This window comes from Coccinella septempunctata, chromosome 2 (genome assembly GCF_907165205.1).
Source record: "Coccinella septempunctata chromosome 2, icCocSept1.1, whole genome shotgun sequence".
Lineage (NCBI taxonomy): Eukaryota > Metazoa > Arthropoda > Insecta > Coleoptera > Coccinellidae > Coccinella > Coccinella septempunctata.
Window position 1 is genome coordinate 26,528,920 of NC_058190.1, and position 22,856 is coordinate 26,551,775.

The 22,856-nt window shown below is 35.1% G+C and overlaps 2 protein-coding genes across 3 annotated transcripts in view; one reads left to right on the forward strand and one right to left on the reverse strand.

Moving 5' to 3' along the window:
- LOC123308812 (RYamide neuropeptides-like) overlaps positions 1-22,856 on the reverse strand; it is a 75,416-nt gene that overhangs the window by 27,180 nt on the left and 25,380 nt on the right. The window contains exon 1 of one of the 2 annotated variants that reach the window (XM_044891666.1): positions 1,582-1,703. The exons of the other annotated variant lie outside the window; for it this stretch is intronic. The gene's annotated coding sequence lies outside the window, so the exon portion shown is untranslated. Of the gene's footprint in view, positions 1-1,581; positions 1,704-22,856 lie in introns of those variants that run through there. 2 annotated transcript variants of the gene reach the window in all.
- The window catches only part of LOC123308809 (nucleoside diphosphate kinase 7), a 74,216-nt gene continuing 56,667 nt past the window's right edge, over positions 5,308-22,856 (forward strand). Inside the window, exons 1-2 of the mRNA XM_044891663.1 lie at positions 5,308-5,498; positions 9,270-9,371. The gene's annotated coding sequence lies outside the window, so the exon portion shown is untranslated. The remainder of the gene's footprint in view (positions 5,499-9,269; positions 9,372-22,856) is intronic.

The window sequence follows — 22,856 nt, forward strand, 5'->3', positions numbered from 1 at the left end:
AGGTTGGTTCATTGTTGTATTGATGTATAGCGTCTTGTTTGACAGAGAGGATTATACAGTATTGTGAGTGTTCTTTGCTTTATTGTTATATTTTGTTGACCTACCTATTTTAGTTGTTTTTTGAACTTCAACGTCCGTTGTTCATGCTTGTTTTTTAAATTGTATTCCGTTTGTTAATTAATTGTTATCATACCTACAACTTTCATATTTTAATTGAGTCATATACCGAAGTTCTCTGCTTTCTCTTCTAGTGTCCTGAGGATGTTTATAAAAATAAACGAATCGTCGGCCTATAGATAATTGGTTTTCTTTATGATTAGACCTGTCATTCCTCTTCGATTATACCTAACTGTATTATTTCGTAAACATAACTTGAGTTAACTTATAGCTATTATCAATGAGATGAGATTATTCAAAGAATAAATAAAGGAAGTTATGATATGAGGGAGGAACAAAATAAAAGCAATATACCGGGTGTCTCAGGTGGTCCGTCGCACACGTATAACTTGGTTATTATTTCGAATAAAATGCCTCAAATGCCCCATGTGAAGTATATGCTCTCGTGAATCACACACCGAACTTCATTAAAGGTCAAAATAATAATAGCCAACTCTTTTTGAACTGAAACGAAATATTTTGTTTTACATATTTTGATAGAACACGAGTGTTGGTACTCGAAAGTCCCTTTTTTATATAATGAAAAATACCTATTATTATTCATAAATTTTTGTTGTTATACATTCTTAGAAGGCACAGCATATCTTTTGAAAAAAAACTTTTAAAAAAAAAACTTTTTGAAAAAAATCAATTTTTTTAATATTCGTGCACACCATAAAATATGTTACAAAAAATATTCCATCCGAATTGAAGAAAAAAGTTTATTAGGTAGGTATCGCTGTTTTAGCATTTGTCACTTATCACATTTTAATTCGTTTCCTATTCAATTCAAGTGTTCCTCGAAATCAGAGATACTGCGGTGTTTTGAAAATGGTAAAATTGATTCTGACAAGAACAACTCGAGCAAGAAATGGATCAATAGTCAGTTAACGAAGAATGGATTTAACGAAAGGATAGTGAGACAAGTGGTGTAAAAATATAGATATTACAAGTGTACATGAATTACTATATATGTAAATACTTAAAATTAACCAGCGAATAGTGAAATTGGACAATTTGAATAACCAAAAACTTTGCGTCTAATATAAACGCTTAGGTATATGCGAACCTGTATGATGTCAATCGTAGAAATCGAAGAAGAGAACGAATCCCTGATTGATTTGCAAAATATATTGTAATGAAAGAGTTTCCACAATGAATAACATCAGTTCGGATTGGAAAATCGACTTCGGTAGATTTTGAAATTTCCTCAAAATGTTGAAAATGTATAAACATGAATATTTTATCAAGTCTGGTGAGTAAACAACGCTCCAACTTATTACAGATCTGTATATTAATCTCCATATACGAGCGTCTTTCTACATTTCCATCTTCCGAACTGGTTTCCTACAGCTTTAATGACAAATCATCATATCAAAAGCTTAAAGCTTATATACCTCAATCCGGATGAATATTATTACCTACCTACGAATTATTTGAGATTTCGATTCCTCTACAACTTCCTCGAATATTATTAATTGTTCACCAAGCGTTAAATTGCAAAAGTCTCTCGGTAATTGAAAGCCATCGTCAAGTGGCAGCCAAAATATACTTCACTGGCTAAAAATACGAAACTATGAATTATTTCATTCAGAAATTATTTTTGGAATACTCATTTTAGATTCTAATCAATTAATCAGAAGGCGTATCGTTATAACGCATTATATGTATTGACATATATACGGGGTGACTCTTCGACTTCTTCATATAGTTCAGGCTCGATCAAAAGATTTTTCTTCAGAACAAATTTTGAATAAACTCTTACTGAATCCTCTTTATCGGAAATTGGAATCAAGAAGGGTAGTTTTCACACCCAAAAATAGTATTCACAGCAACAAGATTTCAGAAAAGAGTCATAGCCCATGGGCGCCCGCAGGGGGGGGCCAGGGGGGGCCACGGCCCCCCCTGAGATTCTGATAGACACCGTTAGAGAAATTTTTCTTTCAGTAAAACTAATCGTAGATGATATTTTGCCCCCCCTGAGAAAAATTTCTGCGGGTTTCTGCGGGCGCCCATGTCATAGCCAACTATTAATACAAGTAAAAATGGTTTCCAAAAAAATTCACAAATTATTTATGAATTACCACGACACATACGGTCACAAAATCTTGATCATTTTATTTTATTAGAAGGTTTTGACCCTTCTCTCGGTAGCAGCCATCCGATAATAAGTTAAATTAGTCAAATATCGAATTGATGTGGCCGATAATTGATGAATATCCACAATTGAACTTGACACAGATTATATGATTTTCACAAAATGTGTTTTTGAACCGCAGCTCGTGTTTCGTTATCACAATAGCATCAGTTTACCTTCAACCACCTGAAGATGAGAGATATTGTGATAGCGAAGCACGTGTCATAAGTAGTTCAAAAACTCATTTTGTGAAAATCGTATAATCTGTTTCAAGTTCAATCAGTCAGTTTGTGCTCACGCTCTTGGAATGAATAAAGACATAAACAAACTAAGTAATGCATAGCCACTACCCTACTAGAAGTAGCCCTACTAGAAGTTCTAGTAGGCTATGAGCAATGGAATAATTCCTGCCTTATTCCTTAAGATATACTTACTTCCGATTTTAATGAATTTTTTATGTACTGAGTACAAAAGTAAATACTGTTTTCGACATTTCTGAAACTTTATATGAAATAGATGCACCAAGTCAAAGAGCTGTAAAATGAGTTTTTACTTATTTATAAATTGAAAACAATGGAAGATAGAGGATGCCATCTGGCCATCAATATTCTCAAAAATATGTCATTCATTTTTCCCCGGACTTCAAGGCAACAGAACATCAATTCAATCCCATCAAATTTTGCCCTCTCTGTACATAATACAACTAGAATCGTTGGAATCGTGGAGGTTGAAGAGGTATTTTGAAGATATTAATTATTGCTATACTCAGAATCCTCACTTTTTTATCGCAAAAACGAAACAAAACATAAACATATGGCTGGACAATGAATGGTTCAGTACCAAGTTCATCGGAATAGATGCATCAGGTTACTTTTGAGAGAATCATAATTCATTCATTGCTGTATCCTGTTACCGGGAATAAATCTACAAAAAGACATAAAAAAAGAACAGACTCATAATTTCTAATTGTGACTGAGTGCCCTCCTGTGGCTGAAGAGACCCAACCGTGACCTACAGATCCTTCCACACTCCGGGCATGGATAGTCACCAACCAGATCTGTCCGCCGCTGTATCCTTCTCGAGTCTCCATTTTAACTGTGTACCAAAGACCTCCACTGTGACCTGCCTAACGCTAGTTGTTCCCAGTTATGATTGTCATTAACTGATTTTAGGGATTGATGTAGTGTATCCTTAAACCGCTTATACTGGCCTCCTGGTTTCCGGCCTCTCCTTGTTAATTCGCCATACAGAGCTATTTTGGGGAGTCTTGTGTCTTGCATCCTCAGAATGTGGCCGCTCCATCTGAGTCAGGCCCTCGTTACTCGCGAGTTGCAAGACTTCTGCATTCGAAACTTCGTGGAACCATCTGATGTGCATTATTTGTTTCAGATGACGTTGTTGCGTTTGTTCAAGCTGTTTAATATGTCGCCTGTAGGGCGTCCAGCTTTCGCTTCCGTAAAGAAGCGTTCGGACTGCTTTGTAAACAGCTGCTTGGTCTTCAGATTGAGGTCGTGATTTTGAAGCACTCTGACTTTGGCATCCAGAATGCCCGTGATGTCGAATTGTTACGGTTGTGTATTTCCGTGTCTAGATTAGCCCTAGTATTTATGAAGCTTCCCAAGTATTTGAACTGCTCGACCTGTTCTAGAGTTTCATCCTCCAGGCTTATATATGTTTGAAGGCTTTCTGGCGGACTTACCAGGATTTTGGTTTTGTCGATATTGAATCTAAGGCCTAAAGCTTCGTAGATATGTTTATAAGTATCCAGCATCGCATCGGATTAGATGCATCAGGTCACTTTTGAGAAAATCATAATTGTTGTATCGTGCAATGTAGGGTGAACAAAAAAGTAGAAAATCGAGGCAGTTTCTTGAAAGTGCTTAAGTTAGTTATGTTGGAAAAGTGTTATTATGTTTCCCCATTTCATCCCATTTTTACGATGATTGTTGGAATGTTCGAACAAAAAGATTGTGATGCGCATTGTGAAAAAATTCGTGAATAATTTAGACAAAATTTATTTATTGGTGGGATTCTGAAGTTTTATTCTATTTTTTACACTTGTGTCTCCTAAGTATCTTCTGTCAGTTGGTATCGAAATGAGCCATTTCATAAAATCGTGTAAATTACTAAAAAATAATGAAAACAATTCGGCAATCCTAAGTCCATTTTCAGTACCACGTAAATATCGAACGAGCCAGTATCCTAAACGAAACCACATGGTCGAATCGAGTTTTTTCCATTGCTTTGGGATAATTCAGCTAACAAACGGTCTAGGGTCGTATTAGGATCTATTTCACTAATCATTTTCAATTTTTTTTCCAACTTTGTCATTTTGAAAGTTCTGTATAGGTGATTTTTGGTGAAACGCTTCATTTTGACCAGTTCTACATAGTGTAACGATTAAGAAGCCAAAATAAGATATTCTAGCTAGATGATGTCCATCTTTTCTTACGCAACATTCAAGTTCACTGATAGATCTGTCTTCCACGCGATCCAGTGTTTTTTCTTCTATTTGCTGTAGATCTCTCTTTATTGGACCAGGAAGTTGTTTTGGGATTATTCGCTGCCCAGTACCCACTGTTTTATGGATCCTCGCAATCATCAAAACCACTTCACATATTTCTGCTTAGAATAGTTTAATGCCTAACAACATTGAAATTACGATTGAATTCAAGTTTAACTGCATGAATTGAGTCGCTAAGCCTCGAACGAACATGAGCTTCAATAGCAATGGAAGGCTATTGCACTGACCACGTCTCCCTTATAACACAAAAGGCAAACCCAGAAGTGCCAATAGAGAATACTCTTTGGTAGTTGTAACTAGAAGTTGTCACAGAAGCATGTATCTTGAATAAGAAGGTCGTTGCCAATTTTAACAAAAAGCAACTCATTTTGTAATGTTCCATCTTTCCTAGCCATACGGTAACTTTTTTTTGAAACACCCTATATTCATCATAAATAAAACCTTGTGGACAAAAGGAATGTAGATATTCTATAAATTTCCCACTGTCAATTCATGTCACAAGCATGTCATCGCTGATCAAAAATCTAAATTGAAATAAAAATTTCACAGTGAATATATCAAATTCATGAATCGGTATGTTGTCTACATTCAGAGAACTCAGGAATGAAAGAATCCAAGATGCAGATATGTTTTACAGCATTGGTGTCTTAGTCGATCCTCTCTGTGCGTATTTAGCACAAGGTATTTCCATGATGATAACATGCTTAAGCAGATTCTTCATCAAATTGCATTTCAAATGGTTGGAGATGTTACATACAACTAATGACAGTTAACTTTCGCTTAGAATGTTTGAATGTAATATAAAGAACTTTGATAAATCATTGCTTTTCATTTAAAAAGTTGAATAAATAGATGATTTTATCTTCCGATACCTTTTCTTCACATTCGAATGAAAATGAAATTAATCCTAACTGATGTAACCCAGGATTGTATTAGTGTATATGAAGATAGTTATGAGAATACTTCAACCAAGCAAAAGGTCCATTTTTTCTATCGATAGACATGGTGTTTATTGTCCACGTAGAGTTCGGCTGACCTTCCGATAGCAGGAGTTTTGTGGTGACCAAGTAATATACAGGCAGATGGTACAGTAATGCAGGAGATCCAGAAACATAAATATTTCGTAAAGAAACATGGGAAGAAATGTGCACCTCTTCTTATATGTATATGGAATGTCAAAAATGGGAACTTTTCACGATTTCGTTCGGAAAATTGAAAGATAGAAGATATTTCGTTTGAATTTTCGGTATGTCAATAGTCTTTTATTATTCAAAACAAATAATACATTAGTCTGACTACTGTTTGTTGAAGAAATATTTTTGGGGTCAACAACCCTTAAAACCCCTTTACTTCTTGCAAAATGCAAGTAGCTTTGCAGCTAAAAACCTTATTTTCTCAAACCTTGAAATGTTTGTCAGCAGAAGGCACAGCTTTTAGATTCGCCAATTGCAATAGCCTTGAGATTTGACGGTGGGATATGCGTACCGCACGGATAAAACCCATAGACTTATATGTCTATGATAAAACCCGACGCATAGTTTTTCATCCGGTTGCTTTCAGGTGAAATCCATACAGTAAAAACCCGTGGTGTGTCTTAAGGTCCACTTTCGTACCAGAAAAAACCTGATTATACTTTTGGCGGAGCTTATCGCCGTTCGGCCTGTGAGTCATCCTTGGGAAAATCAAATCAAACTTTGCGAGGTTACTGATTTAACCACTATGGGGCGGTTAGATTTTTGGATTCGTCAATAGCAATGACCTCGAGATTTGACAGCGCCATATACGCACCGTACGGATGAAACCCGATGAATAATTTTTCATTGTTTGTTTTCAGGTGAAAACCCGTGGTGTGAACAGTGGAAGGCATACGTGTTCGTAGTTCAATGAGGTTGTTGCCACATAAATTGTAATACTTAGTTGCATTTTCATTAGTGTGATACTGAATATTTTTAAAATATTTATTTAATTAAAAATGAAGTATAGTGGTTAGTTTCGCAATAATTTCAGTATCGGTATAAGGTGGTTGCTCCTAATAAGGGCCGGTTCCAAATAAGGTCCATCTTTTCAAACTTCCCTCACTTAATACTTAAAATAAAACTGATGCTGCCTGGACCCTCCCCAGTTACCGATCACAAAAGTGCATCGGCATTCATTGCTTTCGCGCTGGTCATTTTTTGAGTGGCTCTGTATGTTGCCTCAGGGTCACCCGACGTGACCCAATTCATAAAATATCTTCATTGTGTTTTGCGTGGTTTTTGTAATAAAACCCAGTTATTATGCAGTAATTCTGCAGTAACAGTGTTAAAACACTGTTGAAGCATAGATTGATGGATTAAGTTACAAAAATTATTGATTCTTTATTTTGATTTTGTTTGATTTGCCCATGACATACCTATGTATCAAACAAGGTCCACTTTGTCGTCTCCAAATAAGGGCCGGACCTTATTAAGGGTAGGAAGTTTTGTACCGAACAATTTGAACTCTTCTGAACAAAATTCTCATGCATTAATATAATTTATTATAATTAAGTTGATTACTGTGTTGAACAGAAAATCTGCAGTGGTTGCTATGTTTGTTACTTTCGAACACTTAATAAGGTCCAGACTATGATTCGAAAAGTGTAATAACTAATAAGGTCCAAGGACCAAGACTGAAAAAATGACTAATTTGAAACATTTGCGATTTTTCTTCACTTAAGTTGATGATTTCCTAAGACTTTATTAGGGCCACGATACTAATTCATATCAATTTCCGTTTCATTATTCGAAAGCCACGAACTTAAAAGTAGTTTAAAGTCATTGCTTTCTAAGGATACGATTTTTCTATTGTAAAAGGTCTTAACACGTTGACTGTCCCCATTCTATTTTTTTTTTCACCCCCCACGTCCAACACATTTATCCAAAGAGAAGGGTTACTTTTGAGTGATAAAATATATATTCTATGAAAAATTAATTCTGCAGCCATTTAAGGAAGTGTTCTTGTTCAAAATCTTCAAGTACAATGGAAGGCTTGATGCTGACGTTTCTTGAATCACGTATGATTAATTATGATTGAGGTTATCAATACATATTTCTACAAGACGTTAAGCCCATATGAACCGACCAAACTGCCGCGTTCATGAAAAGTAACCATATTTATCTTGAACGTCAAATGAATCAATGAATCACATACGACTCATGGACTCCTGGCGAAAATTTTTATGTATCATATGTGATTCATGGGACAGTCAACGTGTTAAATCTCGCAGTTCAATTTATGGACCTTATTTATAGACCTAGTTCCCAATAGGGACCAAAGACGGAATTTTAAAAAACTTTTTGTACAAGTAACTGGCCATCGTTGCCTTGTTTTTGTATACTAGGTATTTTCTATTTGAATATAAACAGTTCACTTGATCATGATATCTTACAAGTTGACACTTGTCCCAAAATTGATTTATAAGGGTTTCCAAAAACTCGGTCTTTATTAGATGCAATTACCGTAGTATCCTAGCCTTTCGATTGATTTCATCCTCATTTTGCCTTCTTTCATCTCATGTTAGTCATGTTAGGACATTAAAATATGTTGTCCAAGGGGTAAGGACTACCAGAGAAAACAACTTTATAGCAGTGCCGATGATTCGTCTATATATTTGGACAATCAATATTTTCTGGAACTGGGTGTGTACCTGCAGAAAATAAAGCTCGTTATTAGGTATTCTTTTATTGTAACATTAGCCTTTCGGTTCCAACTACTGGATTTGGCATTTTAGAAGAGCTACTGGGTGCTCTGACAAAATACGTAGAAAATTAATCCCCGGTAGAAATGTCCTTTTTTTCAGAATAATGATTTCCATGCCATCTTCTGTTTATTTGTAGTACAGTTAATTTTCATGGTAAATTTGGTTCGCTGAAATATAACAATAGATATCCAGAGAATCGTATGTCTAGCTATTTTAATTTTATGTGAAAAAATCCATTGATCAGAATTTTTGATGAATATTTCATTATGTAAAAGCTTTCTTTGTGAAAAAAAAATTCGTGAAACCCTGAGTGGCCGAAAATTTTATTAAGAATTCAAAAGTGAAATAAAATATAGATGTTCCCATTTCGAATAGCAAAGTTTGGCTTTCTTTACTTTTGGTATAACTCGAAGTACCTTCGACACCAAAATACTTTGGTTGAACAGATTCTAATTATTGACTAAGACTCATACATTTTCAGAAAAAAATGTCGTTTGGTTCCCTAGAAACTTCTAGTGGACATTCTGCTTAAAACACCATGTATAAGAAGAAGGAAGATAAAAAACTGTCAAATATCTCTTTCCTCTGAATAATGAAATTTTGATCAACGAGGTTTCCATGCATAAGAGTCCTACGTTTCTGCCAATTTCCTAACCATTTATTAGTTATGCTGTTATGCGATTCCTATGTCACATCAGTGTAATTATCTAATCAATAGTTTTTTTTTTCAGGTAAATTACTAGATTGGAACTTGGATAGCACCTCCAACTTCACACTTAAGTGTTCATCGAAGGAACATTTCGCCAATTTAGGAATTACTCCCGCCAAACTTGGTGAGTTTGTTTCAACATCAAAGAGCTTTGAATTAATCTGATAATGGAATTCTGTAGTATCTTTAAAGGTAAATTATGTGAAACTGGCTTTCATTCATCTTGGACTTCCTGATTTTAACGGTGTCTTCGAACTGTGTAGTACGAGCGAATCGTTAGACCGTTCAACCTCTTATATTATTTAATTCGATCACCAGTTGCACTTTCGGAATTTCATGGAAAGTGGTACGAAGTTTTCGAATAATTTAAAAAGTTATCTAGCTAATTTCGTCGAGACACCCATTTTTACGACTCCCATCAATTATTTTCTGAAAGATCGCTTTTCTTCCTCCCTGAAGATTTAATCTTCGCGTTAACTTCACAGCCCTCCTTGGAATTCTCCACACTTGAATGAGAATGGAACGCGATTTTTGGCTGACGACTGTAAAGCTTTTCAACGAGATAGCCAATTGTTTATTAAACGGATATTGGCATTCGAATACTTATTCCTTCAGTAGATACTTTTGTTTTCTACTCCGTATTTATTTGATGAAATTTATATGCGTATATTCTTCTTCTCATTCCAATTTTTATTCAAAAAATGTAATTGTGTTCCATACGTAAAAATATAATTATTTGTTTTCGTTATTTCTCATAATATTTTTTCAATTGGAGTTCTCGATAATTTAGGAAATATCTACGATAAGTAAGAACAATCAACAACCTTTCATATAGAGTGTAACAGTAAAGGGGATCTATAAAGGTTATCCCAAATTGATTGATTTTAGTTGTTTTTGGTACCTAATTCTAGACTAGATAGGTAGAAATTATGGAGAGTAGAGTGAAGGAGAACGATCGCTGCTTTGAGACCACAGATTATTGGTCCCCTGAAATATGTATCAATAGGGTAGTTCATGTTCTTGCCAATAGCCGCGCTGGCGACCACGAGATGGCGAAATTTTGATTTAAACTAGTTGATGTTGGCTGAGTGATGACAGATTAGAATAATATTATTATTTTCGATTTTTGATAAGAGAACAACGGGGGGTTCATAGCTGAAGTGAACCAAGTCCAGCCTATTTATGAGATAAATGGCTTAGAAGTTGTTTATCACCAATTAATTAAAAAGTTACTTATTTAGATTTTAAAAGATTAGAATGTAAGCATATGCTTACAGTCACATTACACAAATCTAAAGAAGTCACTTTTGAATTAATTGGTGATAAACAACTTCTAAAGGTGGGATTGCACGTCCAACGTCACGTCAGACCAGTTTGAACGCTTCCGCGCAAAATCCCTTGTTACATTTTTTAATCATGCGCATTATAACGTGGGCCCACGTCACGTCAGAGTAATCTGTAGGCACCTTAACTCATTTATCTCAAAACTAGGCTGCATGGACTTGGTTCACTTCAGCTATGAACCCCACAAATGACCATGGTGAAATGTTTAAGTGTGCGCTAGTGTAAGAGTGTTTTGACATCGGAAAGGAATGGAGAAGAGGAACAATTTCAGAGTGCATTTTCGAGATAAAATTGGATAAAAACCTCACCTCACTAATCGATTCGGAAACAATGTGTGTGTCAAGAGCACTTTTGCGATGAAGATTTCAAAAAAGATGATGGATTCATTATAAACGAAATCGAAATTGTCATCCCTCGTGAGAAGTGGAGTCTTCTGAATACGAATATCTAACCAATAAAACTACATGGTTCAGAAGTGTATATTCTTGAAGAATTTTGTTGGCATAACATAATATATGGTTTATAACGGTTTTCAACTGAGTATTGGAAACAGAATCTACTGTAATAAGTGATAAATCTGTCTTGTAATTTTTTCCTCCTCACTGCGAATGTATATAATTTTGAAGATTACAATAAACCAACTATCATATACTGTTTTCAATAAACAATGACAAACATACGTAGGTATCATTTTTGTGATCTGTGATTTCCTTTGAATTTCATTGATTTCGTCATTTATTATCACGGGTCAAAACCTAATTTGACATTGACATTTGGTACCTTTACACTAACGCTCTTTCGCGCGCGACTAGAACGCCCCGTGCCAATCGCTTGCGAAAGAATGCTAGTGTAAAGGCAAATCATTCACTCGGTTTTTGGACGTGTAAAAATTCGCGAGCGACTAGCCCGAGTGACTGAGTTTGTTTGGATTCGGGGCGTTTGTGTATTCGCGCGGGTTTCTAATTGAAGAAGTACATACGTTCAAAATTCGTAAGTACATGTAGGTATGTATTAATTAATGATTATTCATACAAGTTTTTAATTTATAAGGAACATGGAAGATTCAAGACTCTGGAGCAAAGACTTTATGGATTCGGCATCCATTCTCAAATAGTTCCTGAAGTCCATAGGAAAATTTTCACGCAACTCAATCAAGAGAGGCATATGTCCATATGTACGATTTTCCAGCCATTCTTTCACCCAGCATCTTCTGTTTCTCTTCTTTGGAATATTCATATACACTGCCAAGCACAAAGCCACTTTCAGTTTGCGTTTTTTATTCAATTTGTCCATTTCGAGCTATGGAGTGCCGCTAAAACCGTTGAAAATTTCAACATGCCACGAGTCACGCCAACCTCTCGCTCATAATGAGAGATTTCGAATTGGACGCTCCAAAGCACACGCAAGACTGCGCGAAAAGCCGATGCGACCTCAAGACACAAAATAGTTAACACGCGCCATTCCATACCGCGCGAAAACACGAGTGACTGGCACTCGCGATTCGATCGCGCGCGAAAGAGTGTTAGTGTAAAGGTACCTTTTGACTGCAAAGCATAAAATTTCGATAGTTTAGATCCTAATTAAACGAAAAAAAAAATATGGCATGAAAAAGTTTGCTTCTGTGTTTAGGAGACTGATTCAAGTATATCATTTACAATAACTACAATCAACATATAGAGCTCATGGCTTGTCTTGATTCCAAACAGGAAAGTCAAAATATGCTTCATAGGCTTCAAAGAGAACGTGAAATGTCTTTAATTCGTATTTCACGTCACGAATTATAATAAATTGACCACATATAAAACAAAATGCATCAGCATCGTATTTACACTTTCTTGACGACATTTGAAGTTTGTCTGGGCTTGTAAACGACACCTTATCGTTGTTTATGACCCGAGTGCCCACTAGTGACACTCTGTAAGGGTAAACACCCCACTCTACTCGCGCGGTTTTTGAATCATTAAAAATTATAAAATAAAAGAAGAATGAGTATTAATACTATAACTATCACAAAAGCAAACTTTATACCCAAAAAAGGTATTTTCTTTTCGTTTTTGTGCATAATTAACCGGAAAATCCTAGTATAAACGTTAGGACAAAGAACGAAAAATTTTTGTAGAGTCGTGTTATGAATGAATAAAGCTGATAACATGGTACCCTTTATAATATGACTTGTATTTTATTACATATAATTCAGAGAACTCATATTTGATATAGATTTGAAAAAACGTATTTGAAAAATCATCAGAAAAACTACGATGACACATAACCTTAAATAAAATGAAGGCTGTTCATTTCAAATTGACGCTTAAATCCCCATCCCTTATCGATCAACGTAGCGATCGCAGCGACTCCTATGTCGCCATAGATAATATACTCCCCTTCATAGAAGGTCAAAAAAATTGTTGACCGAAACTTTAAATTTAAATATTTGGCTGGCCTCTGTTTGATTGATTTGTTATGTGGTTTGCCACCAACTGTTGTTAATCTTGTTAGTCTTTGCACTTTTTTACCTTATTGATGAGGTGCGTAACCCCGAAACACATGTTTACGGTTAATATTGTTTAGAGGGTTACGTCCGTTGAATATCTCCTATTTGCAGAATAATGTTCTTCATATGGCAATACATTATTATTTCAACAAATTACATACTTGGAATTGTAGCAAACAGAAATGGCTCTTTTCTCGATTACCCAAATATTATCGACGCATATTAAATTATTCACAAATGTCGGGAAATATTTGAACTACTTGATTGTGCAATCAAAAATTCATGATCCTTCTCGATCCGATACCTTCCGACGCCATTGATAATTTAAGACAAACAGTTTTAATTATAAAATAAATCAATCATATCTCAAGTTGTATACAGGGTGTCCCAATACTAGTAAATCAAACCAAATATTATTGAATGACACTAACATTAGTTCAACGAAAATGTACCGTTTCCAAAATAATCAGAATTTTATTAAAATACCTAAAGTTGCCGATTTTCGAACTCTTTTTCTTAATCACAGGGCCAGTTTGTAAAAAAGTATCGATTTTAAATTATATTGAACTAAGATTATTGTTTTACCTCCCCTAATTGAAATTATTTTAAGTGGTTAATCGATAACCTAAGTGAATGTAAATTAAAACAATTGTTTTTTCTACATAAATTTATTACTCAGAATAAACCCCCTCTATAGCGGTGATAATATGGGAGAAAAATGCTATCCTCAATCACAAATTGGCCTTGTGATGGAAAAAATAGTCCGAAAATCAGCAACTTTAGGCTAGGTTTTTTCAGAAACGGTACATTTTCGCTCAACTAATGTTGGTATTATTCGATAGTATTTGATCTACTCTATAGTGGTGTTACGTTTGATTCACTAGTTTTGGAACACGCTGTATATAAGTCATCGTCTCATTTATGCGCGCTTATTCTTGAAACGAAGTAACGGGAGCCTTGTTATTTTTTGCGTGATTTTCGAAATTTGAGTCCTACATGGTTTATTTATTATTCGAAATCAAATTCACTTCCGTTCCGAGAGTCCGGCCGGCTGGATCTACGATGTATTGATATCTAGTTAACCTAGACCAGTTCCATGCATAAAAAAAAATATTGCAGTACCATAGCAACGAACAATAACTCATTAGAAGTGTCAGTGTTACGTTTGAGGTCGAAAAAGCAAACCAGAGTTACGCAATAAATTAAAAGAAAAAAGATGTCCACCGAAATTGTGAAAATCGAAAAATTGGAGCATCGAGCCATCATCAAGTACCTGTTTTTAAAAGGGTTATGAGGTAAGCAGATTTACGAAGATATGCTTAATACACTTGGTGATCAATGTCCTTCGTATGCGACCGTGAAAAATTGGACTGCAAGCTTCAAAAGGGGTGAATTTTCCATTGAAGATGATGACCAATCGGAAAGGCCAGTTTCTGTGTCAGTCCCCGAAAATATCGATGCAGTTCATGACATGATTTTATCAGACCGTCGAATTGGGCTAAAACGGATATTTGAAGCAAATGTTTAAATGTCGTCCATAGGTAGAAACATCGCGTTCGATCTGTGCTCGATTTAAAAACGATGTAGGCTTCTTAAACCGAATTGTTACTGTGGTTGAGACTTGGGTACATTTCTACGATCCAGAAACAAAGCAACAATCAATGGAATGGCGACACTCTGGTTCTCCAAGACCTAAGAAGTTCCGTGTCCAAAAATCTGCTGGAAAAGTTCCTGCTTCAGTTTTTTGGGATTGTCATGGAATAATCATGATTGATTTTTTGAATAACGGTAGAACAATTCGACATTACTAACTACTCTACGAAAAAAAATTAAAGAGAAAAGACGTGGAAAGCTATCCAAAGGTGTTTTGTTTTTGCAGGACAACGCCTCTGCACACAAATCTCATGTTGCTATGCAAAAAATTCGTGATTTTGGGTTTGAATTACTAGAACACCCCCCTTATTCACAAGATTTGGCTCCATACGACTATCATCTCTTTTCTCAACTGAAAAAAAGTTTAAAAGGTCGTAAATTTTCTTCCAACAAGGAGGTCATAAAAGCTGTGGAGGTCTTGTTTGCAGATCAAGAAGAAACATTTTTTTTTTTGAAAGGTCTAGAGACGTTGCAGGTTCGCTGTAATTAATGTAAATTTTTCAATAGATCCTCGTAAACACTTCAAATCGCCTCTCTGCACTATATGATGGCCGGCAGACTCAAGCCTCAACAGTTGACCTCAAGGCCTACGATCACACTGCCCAGCAAACTCTAGCACCTGGGAAAACCATTCCATAAACTTGCAAGCTGATGTGCTGAAAGATTCCTCTGTAAGATGAGTTAGATGTCATTGTTCTTCAACCCTCGTATAGATAATTTTTTTTTCAAATTTTGAAATGCCCACAAGAAAGAGAGAAATATTTTATAATTAGAAATTCTCCATTTTGAATATAGCCTAGGCAAATAAGGTCGAGAAGGAGCCGTGCTTCCTAAAAATTACTAACAAGCTGAAAATGGTTTCAAACTACGAAGAGCATATCAATTATGGGGAAGGCGAAGTTTGCGATAAGAAACTCCGGAATTTTCGCACTATTTTTGTCTTTCCCAATTTTCACTGGGGAGTTTATATACGACAGAAAATTTGTGCCTACTTTTTTTCTGAAAGAGAAAATAGCCTTTCCAATGCATCAAAATTTTATGAACCATACAAATGGTTCAGCCACAATCGATCGCCAAAATTTGGTTATTTTTTTTCACTCAGATGAAAAAATTTACTTTCCACGCCCCATCTCCTCTATTTTCATGGAAGAATAAACATCTTTCTCCCATTGGCAACTCTATAGCTGAGTGTAAAGGATTGCAAAAAAAAATAAGCCAGGAAAACTAAAGCAGAACGCATGTTATAGTCCGAACGACTCTGAAAGTTGTCAAAAGCGCTAGAAGACGAATATTATTTCTTCGCGTCTGTCTTCGGTGACTCTGAAATAGAAAATGTGTATTTCATACGCTGATACATCTGATGATGAAAACCTTGACATAGACAATCGTTGTTCATTGAAAATTGTTTTTTCTTAATATTTTTCCTGATAAACAAACTTATGGTCAAGTCTCTCTCGCCAACTGTTCAACTCTCCCATGGGTTAGGGAGACATGAGCCAATTTTTGGTTCCTAAAAAAAGAATTGCTGTTCTCAAAATGTTCATCTCACCATTACTTTACTATTATCTATCGTTACCTATTTGGGCATGATATCTGAGTGGCTACCATTTACAGATACAATTCAAGTGGCTTCAGAGTGAAAAAGGGTTCAACTCTCCCAGATTTCCCACACAAATCTGACGAGCAGCTCACCGAAAATGAAGATCTTCTTCTTGAAAAGTGTCAGGGTTTCTTGGTCTCCAAAAGTTAAGCCCTGATAGAAAATTGTCTGACATTTGACAAGCCCCCCCTTCGTTTGAAACCATTTTCAGCTTGTTAGCAATTTTTAGGAATCAAAACCATAATTTTCCTGGGTTAACATGAAAAAGTGTAACATTTTTGAGAAATCTCCATCCTCTACAAAATTAAGACAAAAATATTCAGTTTTTCCTGATTCGACGAGACTGCTTCAAAACTCGAAACTAATAAATACCTGAACTTTTTATGAATTTTGCAGTACTCTATTCCTCTCACCTAGAAAACTGTAATTTACATAACAAGTTCCAAAGTTATATTTTACGGGACGAGTACTTAGGAACTTCCCAGGACGAGCGAGTCCCGTAAAATCACTTTTGAAATGTGTAAAGGCGGAAACAGATTGCTATCACGTCACGTGAGCTCATGTGATATCACGTGTGGAATCCTTTGAAGTGATATCATGCTTTGAAGTACACTGCTATCATCAATGTGGCTCTAGACAGATGACAACTGTTTAAAATACATGGACTAAATTTGAACCACACTTTTTTGACGTGTCGTGACTCCCCATGATACACGTGAGCTCACGTGACGTGATACTACTCTGTTTCCGTCTCGTTTCCGATTTTTGGATTTGCAAAGAAAACAAATACACACCAATTTTACATGACAAGCTCTGTCATAATTAAATACAAGATTTCAGAAACAGACAACAACTCGATTCAAATTTATATCTATTTAGATTATTTATTCTTTATATATATAAGAGTTTTTCTCCGGAAATTATTTTCCCAAAACACGGCAGTTCCAAAATTTCCTACAAAAATATTCAATTGAAGTGGTCGATACTTGATGGAGATCCATAATCAAAATAGAAACTTAATGACAAGATTTTCAAAAGGATAAGGTTTTCAACCGGTATACGTGCTTCGCTGTCACAATAGCATCTACAGATAAGTGAAGGTATATTCCAGATCCTAGATAATCCTACATCGACTCTATCGGGAGTTTAAAGTTTCAGAAGTAACCTTATCTCCTCTTCATAGCGTTAAATCTAATGAGAAATTAACCGTTTACCTTATCACCAAATATCTACCTCTTCGTTTTCAGGTATCATTTGGTTCAAACATTCAACTCCATCCTTATACAAGACTTGCCGTTAAAAGTTTTCCCAATTTTGTATTGGGGAGCAAATAAATCAACTCCGGCAATATCATTGAGTAAGGCATCAAGTTTAAAGCAAATCATCACGGAAATGGTTTTCGCGAATGCCAACCACTTGATAGTTCAACATAGTTTCAAATGGAATGCGCTATTCAATCAATAATTTGAAAAGTCCTTCTTGCACATTCATTTACGAATTTTCTCTGTACCGAAAGCACGGAAAATTGAATCCAATTTCAATTCGGCATATGTTTTGATGCAGGATTACCAGAATAATTATTATTATGTATCATTATTTTCACCATAGGTGTGAGTTGGAAATATCATTCATATCGTTTCTGTTGGACAGAAACTGATCATTTCATTTAGATTGACTCATTGGATTTATTTATCAGCGAATCTATTGGAAAATATGGAATCAGCTCGCACAATTCATAGGTGGGCGTTCGTATTCAGATTTGAAATGAGAATAGTTTGACGCGGAACTGGATTGTGATATATAGGGTGGTGGCAAGTTCGAGGATCCCTCTCATAAATTCGATCATGGTACATGCAGATCATGAGTCTGATGATCATTAATAGGATGAGAACGAGTAAAGTTATTAATGTACAATAATCAATAATTATTAAAGAGTTTTCTTCAAAACTATATGAGCTGTGAACCAAGTTGTATCAAAAGATATGAAAATAGTTCTGGATTCAGATATCAGTTGAATTGGTACCACTGAACTTTACATATTTGTCGATACTTTGTTTTGTTGAATAATAAATAGGTAAAATGTCTTATATAGAATTCTGTGACCATCATGCATGCATATGAGGCGTCTGATGATCGTTTGAGACTGAAAATAAACCAGTCACATCGATATAACGATATTAATACATACCAAATATAGTTATGCTCCGGCGAATAGTTTCCCTGATATAAAATTTTGAAATTTACGGGGATCCCTATGCGAGTCACTGATTTTTTTTGTAGTTAATCACATCGATATAAAGATCCTGTTCACAAAATATGGTTATGCTCCGGCTAATAGTTTTCGTGTTATAAAATGTTGAAATTTAGGGGATGACGAATCACCCCTTGATTCCCTATGCGAGTCGCTGATTTTTTGTGTGGTTAATCTCATCGATATAACGATCCTACACACCAAATACGGTTATGCTCCGACAAATAGTTTCCGTGTTATAAAATTTTTGGCTGTACTCCACTGGTCACCGCGTTCGGGTGTTTCCGTCGAACGGTCTGCTAGGTTCTCACCGATCTAATATGGCAGTAAGGAAAGAGATTTCCGCAATACAGTCTTAACATTCATGAGAAGATTCCAGAACAAAGCTTCGTAGAGATCGTTCAGGGTTCAGTATGATTTTTGTGAAGGGTGGGATAACATAAAGACGTAGTTAGTACCGCCTTCAAGGCGTTGTACTTACTGCTGAGAGCATATCAGTAGAAGAGTCACAGAGCTTCTTTCGGTAACATCTGTCAATAAAGTATAATCAAAGAATATCAACTCTTTGGTATAATCCCACGTGACGTAAGAATGCACGTCCCACGTCACGTCAGATCAATTTGTAGGTATCTCCCCTTATATTATTATTATATATTCCAATAAGACTAGAGGAATACACCTATAAACTCACATAAGAAAATAAATTCAAAATGTGCAAAAACACAATCATCACGATGAGGTCACCCATCTATCAAAGCTGTTCTTGAATAATGGAGAAAGCTCTTTTGCACGGAATTCTTCATCAGATGAAATTTCGAGCAGAAATTAGCACCATAATCGGCAGTGTTTTGAATTTGGCGGTGTAAATTAACTCGACTTTAACTATTACGTGGATGAATAAACAAAACGTTTTAGTGAATCCAGTTTTATGGAATTGTTTAGAATTTATCATCTGTCGTATTGGAAATGATCGAAAATAACTAATTCGTCCGTAATAAACGAATGTTATCTGAATTATTACCGTGATAAAATAGAGAAAAAACGAATTTATTGTTTTCAACGCATGTTAAATGAATTAATTTTTCCACTCAATTATTGCGTAACAGTTATATTACCTAGTTTTTCCCACGGCTTCGTTCACGCAGAATTTTTACATTGGTCCACACACTCCATAGTTTAACAGAATATGCAATAAGGATACTCAATAAAAATTCATATTAATTCCCATGATTTTAATGCAGAGTGATTCATTGGGAAACGTGCCTACAATCAAGGCAGATGGAGAACGCTGATGTGCTTCTATATAACCTATATTTTATCTACCGGTCTACCGTTCTTTCTAACCAGTAACCATATTACTAATAAGGATAAATTCAGATTCATACCACCCGCCGATATGAATATCAACAAGTGTTACGATCTGAATTGAACTAGCCAATTTGCCATCGTCAAGGCCCCAAACGGAGTACGCCTCATCGAAGAAAATCAGATGCTGACCATGGTTTCGGTCTCATTTGACCTCATCAGAGCAACATAGCATTTTTCTCCGATGGAGAACGTTTGGAATTGATGGACCCTTATTCAATATTGGCAAGCGCTACTGAGTAATATCCAGCAACACAGCGACTACTGTATATCATATCGGCGGGTGGTATGCATCTGAATTTATCCTTAATATTGTACTCATTGCCTCCCTGTTTAGGCGTGATCATTCTATTATTATTTACATTACTAATATTCTACATTTTTTCAATTAATCATAACTCATAAATCCAGTTATGTTATATTTGATTCGTATTTTCTTTGTGTAATATTTCAGGTCACACAAAAATCATTACAGTCCGAAAACAACCTGTACATCAATTCTTTGAAATTTCATTAAGAAATTTGGGAAGAACAGAATATCTAAGACTAAGTGTATTTTGTAGTTCCGCATACAACTTGGTATTATTATTATTATTATTAACTTGTTAACTTGAGTCGATGGATGTTATGGAAATGAGGTAGAAAACCACTAGGAAGTTTGGACATTTCAGACAAAATTTCTCAAAGAAAAAGTCAAGATTTCTCAACTGTTAGGAAATATTCATTTCCTTACTGTAGGGAAATGAAATGATATTTCTTCACAGTTGTTAGTGTCTACATAAATGATTGAAAACATGTTGTCTATAAGCAATTAATTCATATTTTGAAAATCTCGATGCATTACAGAATACATTTTAAAGTCAGTTGTTATATTTACAGTTATTCGACGAGAAGTATGCATTTTCAGAGAAAGAACTCGTGTTTTTACCTTTGCGATAGTCTATAAAACGTCTATACAGGGTGTCTCAAAACTAGTGAATCAAACGTCACACCACGATAGAGTGAATCGAATACTATCGAATGACACCAACATTAGTTGAGCGAAAATGTACTGTTTCTGAAAAAACCTAACCTAAAGTTGTCGATTTTCGAATAATTTTTTCAATCACAAGGCCAATTTGTGATTAAGGATAGCGTTTCTCTCCCATATTATCACCTCTATAGAGAGGGTTTATTCTGAGTAATAAAAATCATGTAGAAAAAACAATTGTTTCAATTTACATTTACTTAGGTAATCGATTAACTACTTGAAATAATTTCAATTAGGGGAGATAAAATAATAATCTTAGTTCAATATAATTTAAAATCGATACACTTTTTCACAAACTGGCCCTGTGATTAAAAAAAAAAGTTCGAAAATCGGCAACTTTAGGTATTTTAATAAAATTATGATTATTTTGGAAACGGTACATTTTCGTTGAACTAATGTTGGTGTCATTCGATAATATTTGGTCTACTCTATCTTGGTGTGACGTTTGATTCACTAGTTTTGGGACACCCTGTATGTATATTCGTACTTTTCTCTTGATTTTTTGGCAATAATTCCAATGAAGCAGTATTCACTGACTCAACCAGCTCTGGAGAAGTCCCAGAAATCGGAAATTCATCACAATTTTACACTATTTTGTTTTCGAAAACACCATCAATTGAACTTATATGCGTCAATTCAACATTAATACGTTTCCATAGCAATGTAACCAATTTCATTACGAATTTCAAAGTGTCTTTATTTATGAATAAAATAATCCGAATTTTTTCGAAATTAATTGATACCTGTCTAATTTCAAACGATTTGCGGAAAAAAAGTATGTTAACCTCGTAGGAAAAGGCAGATTCCTGGACTCTGTGTAGATCTTTACAAGAATACTAGGCTTTTCCTACTCGGTGAACGATGTACATACTATGTTTTCCCCAGCTGAAATCATTATCTCTTGATTATTCTCCTAATTTCTGTATTCCAACCTAATTGAAACACGAGAGGGCATGTCCATATTTAATGACTAACTTTCGAACACCTTCTATGAGTTAAATTCGAGGTTAAATTAATTACAACATTGCTCCATACTTATAAAAATATAATAATGAAGAAAACTCCTCAATTTTTGCATAAGATTATGATCCATGTACGCCAGTACGCCTAATTAATGTCAATTAATTGTCAATTGCTTCTTCTTTGGTGTATGCATGAATTAAAAAGCTCCGAATTCCTGTCAAATCAGGGAATCAACTTGTCATTTGTTAATCCCAACATTTATATCAGGTAAATTTTTTATAATCATAATGATGTTCTTTGACAAATAATGCAGGTGTGGGAATAACATCATTGCATTAAAATACAAAGCAGAATAAACCATTTTCTCGATCACACCGAATTTTGTAATGATTGGAATGGTGGGCGTAATGAATATATATTGAGAATGGGGCTTCTGACTTCCAAACGTTTGTGAATATGTTTGTGCCGTGAACGCCATTTCTTGAATGTAAATGTTTTATCACGTTGTTCTTCACATCTGAAGCTGCAAAATGGTGTATTCGTCGGTATTCCTATTATGTAGGAAGAGTATTTGACTACTAAAAGAAGTTGTTTTTAATTTTTACATACATGTAGGCTTTTTTATCTGGTCTAGGGTATGATTCTCTTTCAGACAAAAGTAAACCTATATTTCCCTTCTTCTTGGAATAAAACTCGAACTCTATTTACAAGTTTATTCACAAATATACACGTTGGAATCACTTTTCACAATATAATAATATATTGTGACCGATTACTGGCTATTTTCGTCTTTACTTCAAAACAAAACCCTTATCGTCTAATCGACTAAACTAAAATAGTATTGAATCGTCTAATCGTCTTTATTCAACTGAGCCGACACTTCCGCGAATATCTTCATCTGAATCTGAATGT